The sequence below is a fragment of the Octopus bimaculoides genome, chromosome 12 (genome assembly GCF_001194135.2).
Source record: "Octopus bimaculoides isolate UCB-OBI-ISO-001 chromosome 12, ASM119413v2, whole genome shotgun sequence".
Classification (NCBI taxonomy): Eukaryota; Metazoa; Mollusca; class Cephalopoda; order Octopoda; family Octopodidae; genus Octopus; species Octopus bimaculoides.
The window spans coordinates 47283976-47294803 of record NC_068992.1 but is presented as its reverse complement, the minus strand read 5'-3'; the positions used below and the strand labels follow the sequence as shown (position 1 = coordinate 47294803).

The following is a 10828-nucleotide window of genomic DNA, read 5'->3' as shown; positions in this document are numbered from 1 at the left end:
TATATATATGCATGGACACATGTGTGTGCATATGTGTATTTATTGTGAGTGGGAGTGGCAAGTATGTCAATAGTTTGAGGATGCAAGTGACACAAGAATTGAAGTTACTATCACTAAAGAGCATAGGTCGATGTGGTGTTGATAAAAGGAGGGAATGAGAGCACATCAATGGGATAGAGCTTGTGACTAAATCCATGTTAGTTAGCCGAACAAGGCTTTTCTGGATGAGGAGATGTGTGTCTGCGTGCACACGCGTGTGCGTATGTGTATGTGTGTGTATCTGCGCATGTGTATATAACACAACAGTAGCTCAGTCGCAGTAATTGGTTGTGAGTACCGGTGAGATTTGGAAAGAGCTAGTTTGTACAGAATTTTCCCAGGTCATAGATGAGAAAGAGAGATTCAGGGTTTAAAAGAAATTACGAACGGCAGTAAGTGTTCATTTGCAATAAACTCAGGCCTTTACAACAACATGCCGCTCGTCAGTCATTATTAGCTATTGTGATCTAAACAATGTAGGTATGAATTACTTGTTTAAGAGTTCAGGCGTGAGTGCGGTAGTCTACTGAAAACTAGTAAGTGATACTTCAATTTAATGTCTGTTTATGTATTTAATTTCATACAAATATAGACGTGTAGATGAATACATATATGCATACACACATATACATGCATATACATACATATATATAAATCGGTGCCCCAGCATGGCTGCAATAAAATGACTGAAATAAATAAAAAGATAATAGATACATACACACATACATACTCATATATATATATGCATACATACAAAAGCTCCAGCTATGCAAATGAGACATCGGAAATTACTGGATGCGTCGAATGTATGAGTGCGATGGAAACTCAAAAAGCTTCTTGATAAACACGTAACAATTGAAAAATTTGCTGTAAGAATGAGTAAACACTTCCACTTGAATAAATTAGCGGATCATTACTCTGAAGTTATGTAATTTGGTAGATAGATTTTGCCAGCTCACCACCTTGATAACAACAACAATAATGATGATAATAATAATAATAATAATAATAATAATAATAATAATAATAATAATAATAATAATAATGAGTCCAACCGAAATTACATCCAGTTAAGACGTGCAGGTAAAACGCAGATAACGCACATAATGGGATTAAGCGTAATTACGAATAATCCATACCTGCTTCTATAATTTCATTCTTGACAAGAGATTGAATTAATCGGGGACATGTACTATATTGTTAATTATAATAGCAATTTGAAATTATAATAATATTAGTCTTTATCCATTATTGTTTATTCTGACCACTTAATTACTTTTACTCACATGTTAACCGTTCCATGTTGTAAATAATTTAATATTGATAAATTAATTACAGTTTTTCACCATTAGAGCGATTGTGAAATATTTATTGTTTAATCAAAACACTTATTGATATGACAACAAACAAACAATAATATACATATAAATACGACATATTTTTATAGCCAATTCTGCACGTCGACAGTTATATTTTGCCTAATGGTGTAAGAAAGAGAGAGAAACATAACTAGCGTTGTCTTTCTTTTTTGGTGAAAACATGATAATTAATTTCAGACATTGACGAATATTTAATTTTTCCTTTGTATTTTTCCACATTAGGAGTGCAGAAACACGTCTAACTCAGATTTAATGAAAATTAAATATTAAGGACATACTAGTGACAAATCCTTAAGCTTGACAGTAGAAAACTGCCCCTAGCAAGATTCCCCAGAATTAACTGAGGACCATAAACCCTTTTTTTGCAAGTAAACCCTCTGTAGAGCGAATCTGCCCATCTAAGTTTGTAATTAGTGAGCAAATTATAGATAGATTTATCCCTCATCTCCGGACGAAAATCTCGCTTGACTTGTAGTCTAACACTGCAAAAGTAATTAGATGCTTTCTAAACATCAATGATAAGGTCCATGTAAATTTTCTGCAGTTTAATATTGATAGCCATTACCTTTTTCTCTCTTCTATAATTCTAAATAAAGTGCAGATCTAAAACACTAATATCTCAGGAAAACGACGTAGACATTATACTTGCGGTTTGAAGAACTATTACTAAGTTTAGCGATAAGATTTAGAGTAGAAGAACTAGACAAAATAATTTCGCTAACACCATGGGATGTAATAACTACAAAATTCACAAGCCTCGTGGGAATAATCTTGCTATACTTTATTAAAGATGAATGTCAGTAGCTGGAAGGTGGTCTGTATAGGGTCCACACGGTATTCATAATCTGAAATTATAATTATGCTACCCACGAGAGAATTAATATAATACTTAAAAGCACTTTAAAAATAGAGGCTTGTCTGTTACTTTTAATGAAATCTGTAAAATAGCTAACTTCCTAACACAACATATGTATTTTTAAGCCTTTCCCTAAACCAAACGGGCATATAACTTATGCTAATCGACTTTCAAATGATCCTAGCACCGTTATACCTTTCTTGATAAACTGGGCCCCCTACTGTATCCGCATGATGTCAGTTAATATAGACATCTTCAACCAGAATGCCCGCTACTATAACAGCACTCTATCTAAGACCGGTTATAAAGAGTATATACTCCACCATCCAAACGGTTATGATATTCCTAATTGTACCAGTTCAGCGAGACCAAATGCTGGATGCCTTACTAGGATTAATACTAATTCTTGCAATTATATATCCGCACACACGTACAGTGACACTACTCACACACATAAACATATGCAAGTGAGTGAGCAAACTCGCCACCTGTTGTTGGAATTGGATTTATTGAGTAACAGGCTGAATTTGCCCCTTATGGTATTTAAATATAAATTTCTGTGGATGTGAAATCACGTTCAGCTTCTCAGAATCTCCGAGGTGGCTGGACGTTCATCTAAACGTACAAAACTTCAAACCGCATAAGGAACAACGTCAATCTGTTATTACTCAACCACTATATCTTCCTGACTACTTTTTAATTCCCCTTGTAGGATTATACATCATGTGTATATATATCAAGTAAAGAGTATTAACATGTATATGTATATATATATATATATGTATACTAACAGTAAAACCCGTCGTTGTTCGGGTAATTACTTTTACTGTTTATCGGGAGTCACATTAGCAGTATTATTATATGGATAAGTTACTCCTCCTGTATGTGTGTATTTTTAGAAGAGAAAACCATGTAATAATTGGAGTAGAAGAAAGATCAATATCATACATGATCTTGTGTTTGTTTATAATATGACACTAATAAGCGAGTTGTATGTGTTATTTTATTTATCTATACAGTAATGGCAACGATATAATATTTTTATAAAAGGAAAACATGTAATAATTGAAGTAGCGAAAAGATCATTTTTATGCATTAAGTTCTGTTTGTTTATTATATAATAATAATAAGAGACATAAAGAGACAGAGAGTGAAAGAGAGAAATTGAAAGAAAGTGAGTGAGTGACAGAGAGCAAGTGAGAGACGATGGAAGAAGAGAGATACGTAGAGAGAGAGAGAGAGAGAGAGAGAGAGAGAGAGAGAGAGAGAGAGAGAGAGAGAGAGAGAGAGAGAGAAAGAGTGTGTGTGTGTGTGTGTGTGTACAAAGAATGTAGAAAGATAGGAAATGGACAACTTCTGGCAATTCTGGAAGTTTGGTAAGGTTTTACTTAACGTACCACATTGTCAGACATACCACGGCTCCTTTGAGTTTCCGTCTACAATCTCTACTCACAAATATATACATAAATTTATAAATATATATAGCACACACGCACACACTCACACACACACGTGTACTCACGCGCACACGCACACACACACAGACATATACATAAAGAATGTCCTGAAATTATCTCTACAACTCCCACACTTCTTCACTTCAAATTGTAATGATAATATATAGACACGCTTTCTATGTAAGCATTTGATAATTTCTGTATATCTTGGTGTCCACCACTGGGAAGGAAGTATATGTCACAGTGTAGTACGTTATTCTATTTCAGGTGTTCTAATGGCCTATTTCAAATTTTCTGAACATGTGGTCAGTATATCATGCTTATTCTGCTGTACTGACATTGTGCATGAAATTTACACACACAAACGCAAACGCACACACACGTTCGCGCACGCATAAATATAGTTTTGCTTATTTGCATATCGCATTGGGATATATATCAGGGAAACTCAACATTGTCAGCAGAGCTAATAGAAATACTTGTCTAAACCCATGAAAGCACACCGTAGTAGAAAGTAGTTCAGGGTTCACCCCACATGAGTTTAAGATGGAATGTCTCCTTGACCGATATTCACCTGGGGTTAATCGATGATGATGATACAGAAATGCCATTTATGAATTGGAGAACGATCGATGATTCACTGCATTTGTTAGAAATTAGTTACCTTCCAACAAAGAAATTGATGTAAATATACAGACATATACTTACACATACATACATACATACACATTTGTGTCTATATATATATATATATATATATATATATATATATATATATATATATATATATATACATATATAGATAGATAGATACATATATACATACATACGCACACACACATATAATGCTTAGAGTGGATGGCTTTAATAAGCGGCGGCACGCGGTGAAAATTCCTGGGGTGAAGTCATTGGTTTTATATATATAAATCGGTGTATATCTATGTCTATATTTGTATGATTGTGTGTGTATATGTATGCATATATATTTATGCGATTCTGCTGTGCCTATGTGTGTGTGTATATGTGTGAGAGTGTGAGGGTGTGTGGGGATGTGTGCTTGTGTGTACTCGTGTGTGAAATAAGAAAAAGGTAGGTAAAAAAATTATCGCGCCAACTCCCGGCAGCAATAATAAATAGTCCAGGTGAAATCTAATGAGTTTAATTTCTAATTTCTTAGAAATTAACCCGTCTACGGGTGATGATGTCAGCTAACAACGCTTCCCCTGGGTTTGGTTATCGAACGGCACTGCGTTAGATGACTATCCTGTCGTGGAGACATCGAAGCAACTTCGTATTTGTTTATAAGACGACTGCTTGAGACTCCGAAATTTTTGAGTAACGGAAGTATAATAGTATAATACAGAATAATGTGCGTGAGTTTTACCTGCGAATGTATCTTAAGATTGTAAAATATAATAGAAAGCTACGTAGGCCTATGAGTCAACTTGTGTCCAAACTGATTTACGAACAGGAAGTCGGAACCAATCGTGATCGTAAGTTGACGACGACCTGTATGCATATATATATATATATATATATATATATATATATATAAGGACTGGAAGCCCCTCATTTGTCTCTTCTATGTTTTCTCTGTTCAAAGAAAATGTTTCTCTCAGCGTTCTCTATTTTCCTCTTGTTCATGTCTAAGGGCCCTCCATGTTAGTTTTCGTTCGGCTTCCCTGTATGTCTCAACTTCCCTGTTTATGTTCCTAACTTTGACCCTCCATAAATCCAAAATTTTATTTTGATATTTATGGGAGTCTTCGAAGATTCATATTTTATAATGTCGTTGGTTGCTCGAAATGGGGAGTTGATAGACAGCCGACAGCTGATGAAGGGTTATTCTTTGTATTACTTGTCCTTTTTTTTTGTCTCTCGTTATTTGCGTATTCAACTCATTTGTTTTCGTATTTCATGTTGTTTACTGTTGGTGACGTCTTGTACCCATATATGTCACCCCAACAGCATTTGACAACCGATACCGATGTGTTTACGTCCCCTTAACTTAGTGGTTCGGCAAAAACCTGATAGAATAAGTACCAGGCTTACAAAGAATAAGTCCTGGGGTCAATTTGCTTGACTAAAGGCGGTGCTCCAGCATGGTCACAGTCAAATGACTGAACCAAGTAAAAGAATACAGGAATAAAAGAATATATATATACATATATATATATATATATATACACACACACATACACAGTCATATGCACATGCATATATACGATACGTGCTCGCATACATACGTGTGTATGTGTGTGTGAGTGTGTGTGCTTGTGTAACGAAACTTGTGTTGATTTTGATTCTGTACGTTCTATTTTGTGTTCAAGTGAGACACATAAGCATTGAAGTATAGTGGAATTAACAGAATAGCTCATAGAACGTTCGTATTACCGTATTAACCCCGAGGCAGGAGCAGCATGATGCTCTTATGTGTGCCCTTTTAATGACAACAACAATGACTGGCATATTTCTTTACAAGTAATCCGAGGCATATTTTTAACGATCGAGATCTTATGGTTTTCGACCTTCTTGGAAACAAATGGTTCCTCAATCTGTATATGACCACATTTTTGTCAAGCGACTGAGAATATTTGATAAAATCCGTCCATATATAACGCCAGTATTTCTTTCATCAACCTTGCGACGATGAATGGCAAAACGAATTTCGTCTATAACTGAATGTAAACTTGCAGACAAGAATATAATGAAACTGTGTGAATATGTTACTAAACTTCCTTTGACGCGTCATTACACACTGTGTCTTTTATCTATAACTAGAATAACACACATTTTTGTGAGTTATTAACAGCTAAACCTGCTTTAAAACGTCTCTATGCTGTATTTGCACCTCATAATAAATTGCATTTTTTATCTATACTCACCAGTGCACACATATTGTGAAACGTTACTGACTACTGAAGTATGTAAACGTTACTTCACTCTGTTTAACACGACATCAGAAGATTTGTTTTTATCTATGGCTTCAAGAACACACTGAAGTTACTATGGGAAGTTACTGACAACTAAATCTGAGAAAAATGCTACTTCATTAGTTACCACGTCATCAGGAACTGCAGTTTTTATCACTGATCTTTAGAGTGTTTTGCGAGAGGTTACTAACGACAAAACCTGTGTGACTGTTTTACTAGACACTATTTGCTACGTCATCAAAATTTACGAGGTGGGTACTGAAAAGTTCATGACTTTAAAGCTATTGCGAAAGGTCTGGTGGGAAAACTGAAGGATCGCTGTAATAAGTGTCTGAGAGGGGAATATATTGAACAGAATCATAATTAACTTATCTGCCTATATCTTTATTTACCCGAAACCACTAACTTTTCAGCCCACCCCCAACCCCATATGATTCCCATTTCCAGTTATAAGAATTCAGAATATGAGGGAGATCACAGATCTGTGACTGGTATATTATTTTGTCAAAGCTTATTGGATGAAAAATTGATTCGATTTCGGCGAGATTTGAACAAAAAATTGTAAATGAAGGTATCTATAGTACAGTGCAAAAACCCAACTAGTTTGCTTTTCTCGGCCATCAGAACTAAATAAGAGAAATTAATGAAGGAAATATAAACTTGTTGAAAATGTACGAGATAATTTAGATAGGTTATTGTTATGTTCATTGCCATATGAAAATATTTATTATATTCCGTGTAAATTAAATTATCGTCTCAAACACTCTGTACCAAGGGATAGAAGATAATTATTTTCTGATAACCAATAAAGTTTTCTTGTAAATACGTTGATATTGCAAATAAATTATGTATTGATTTCTGAGTTATGCACGTGGCTAGAAATTTTGATGGGTGGAAGTAATCGATTAGAGTGGCCCTAATATTTCACTTATGCTTAATTTATCGAAATGCCACAAAAATGTACGACAGAATTAACATCGGTCATATTTAGATTTACGATATAGTACATAACTAAATAGCAAGAGTTATATTGGGTAATGTTCTACCGATTTTAAAAGTAGATTAAATTAAATCCTTGTTTCTGTTATCAAAATGCAGATTAAAAACCAAATATATATCAATAGTAACCTTATGCCTGGTGCCACTGGGTGACGCGGGAGTTCAGAAGTTAGTTTGGCAAGTACAGAAACGTGTATTTGGTGACACGGAAAATCAATCGCTATTTCGGATCAAACACATACAAATATATACACACACGCACACACACACACACACACGCGCACGCACACGCACGCACACACACACACAAAAACACACACATATTTCGGAGCACTCTATTGGTTACGTCGACGAGGGTCCCAGCTGATATGACCAACGGAACAGCTTGCTCGTAGAAATTAACGTTCAAGTGGCTGAGCACCCCACAGACACGTGTACCCTTAACGCTGTTCCCAGTGAGATTCATCGTGACACTGAGTGTGACAAGGCTGGTCCTTTGAAATACAGGTACTACTAATTTTTGCCAGCTGAGTGAACTGGGGCAACGTGAAATAAAGTGTCTTGCTCAAGGACACAACGCGTCGCCAGGAATTGAACTCACGCCCGTATGATTGTGAACTGAATGCGCCAACCTTTAAGCCACGCGCCTTCATACACACACACACACGCACAAACACACACACACACGCACAAAAACACACACACACACACACATACATACATTCCTTTATTCTTTTATTTGTTTTATTTATTTTGACTGCGGCCCTGCTGGAGCACTCCAGTAAAGGGTTTTAGTCTAAGAAACCAACCCCAGGATTTATTCTTTATAGACCTAGTACCTATTCTATCGGTTTCTTTTGTGGAACAGCTAAGTTACAGGGATGTAAACACACCAACATTGGTTATGAAGTGATGGCGGTCGTACAAATGCAGACACACAGACATACGCACATAAATATATACATATATGTATATGCAACGGTTTCTATCAACTCACGATGCTTTGGTCGTCTCGAGGCTTTTGTACAAGACACATTTAGGCATGTGTCACGGAGTAGGACTGAAACTGGAGTCATTGTGTTTGGGAAGCAACCTTCTTACCACACAGCCACGCTGCACCTACACACACACACGCACACACACAGACACACACACACATATATATATACGTATATATATATATATATAGTTGATTGCAGAGGGCTTGGAATTTTTCCTGCATTAAATTACATGTTTTCTTCAGTCCAAGGTCTTTCTGTAGAAGATTAGCATCGAAAGGTTCCTTGACTAATTGTACTACTTTTGTATCATCGACAGAGCTAGTAAGTGTACCTTTCTGTGTAATTGATTGCATGTCCAAAAGAGCAACCATAAACAGAAATAGAAACAAGAACAGTTCTCTGGGGCATTTCACTCGCTATTACTATCTCCTCGGAGAGGGCCCCATTGGCAGTCGCAGCCTAGCTTCTGTCTTTAAAGAAATGTAACTACTCTCCCAGTTTTCTGACTATGCTAAGTTTCTGTGGCTTGTGACATATCTTATGATCAACCTTATAAAAGGCCTTTGCACAATCGAGATATATCACATAACAAGTCATAAAGATGATTATTCTGTGTGCGAATATCTGTACGTATATTCACACATGCGTGCGCATACACACACACACACACAATGGAATGTTGGTGAAACCCTCTCCTTCTGGCTAATCCTCTTTGTGCGTTCCAGCGATTCAACTATGGGAGGGCCAAGTCGATATATATGTCTACTTGCGAAGGCATATGCACCAATGACAATCGGCTAAAGGATGGAAACAGCCGTCAGTTCATATAGCCACCACGCATTACCCTTTTAAGGAGAAATTACTTAACAGAATCCCAAGGACCTCTAGAGAACTTTGAGAAGATTTCGCGAGAGAGATACATTTTAGAAGAAAAGAATGTGTCGAGTGCTTGTCAAATTGTTGCCATATTCATCTCTAAGAAATCAATATGTAACCTATAAATACAAATAACTCTCAATTATTTACATTTCACTATGTTTTCGTTTGAGCAAACACGTTCAGATAGAATTTTCGATCTGATCTGAATAAGACATTTTATGGTGTATAAACAATGAATAAATATACAGAATAATCATAAAGAAATTTCGAAGCTGATTGCACACCTTGGCAAAAATTCCATTTACGGTATTACTCTTCTGAATTTTCTTCTGTAAAAATACTTCTATCCATTGTTATAGAATCCTCTATTCTCAATGGGTGGGGACTGGAGCTGGGGGTAAGATACTTTACAGAATTGTTATAATTACCAACTAAACTAATCATACATTTATTTCGGTAACCAGACGCTAAGATCAGGCGAAAACGAAAAATTTCCGTTGATAATAAATAGTCAATGACATCAACGTTAAATATAACAATATATACATACTAACACACACACACACACAGAAAGACTGATATATAAACTCATAATTATAGCTAGGCACTCAAAGCTACATACACGTAATATATACATAGGAACACTTCTTGTCATTGTGCCGTTGTGTGTATGTGCAGGTAAAAGCACATACACTCTTCTTCCATCTTTCGGTCTGGTTATTTGAGTGTGCGTACGAGTGTGTGCATGTGTCTGTCTGACGATCTCAATTCTTGGTTGTGTGTGTTTGTGTTTGTATGTAGTGTGATGTGTGTGTGTGTGTTGGTGCGTGTGTTATGTGCATGTCTTTTGCGTGTGCATGTGTGAAAACTTGCAATATATTCTATAAACCTGTAAAGATACAAAGTACTAGCGATAAACGTGCAGCAACATGGCACACATAGATACACCTACACAATATATACACACCACCACGACACAGATACATACATTCATACATACAAGCACACACACACAATCACGCGCAGTATAACACACATTTTCATTATATTAAAACAGCTAAAATGCAACATCGTAATATATAATTTATTGGTGTACATTCATACTGTGCTACTCCTACCACTTATGGGCGTATGTTCAGAATGTGTCACTAATACAATTTCGCATTGTTTATATGTATTTCACACTTTATACACTCAATATATACATAATACATACATATTATACTTGCATTATACACACAAGATACATCTCTCTCTCTCTCTCTCTCTCTCTCTCTCTCTCTCT

General features: G+C 35.9%; 1 protein-coding gene across 3 annotated transcripts in view; it reads right to left on the bottom strand.

Moving 5' to 3' along the window:
• LOC106878436 (limbic system-associated membrane protein) overlaps nucleotides 1–10828 on the bottom strand; it is a 351903-nt gene that overhangs the window by 209438 nt on the left and 131637 nt on the right. The gene's annotated exons all lie outside the window — the stretch shown is intronic.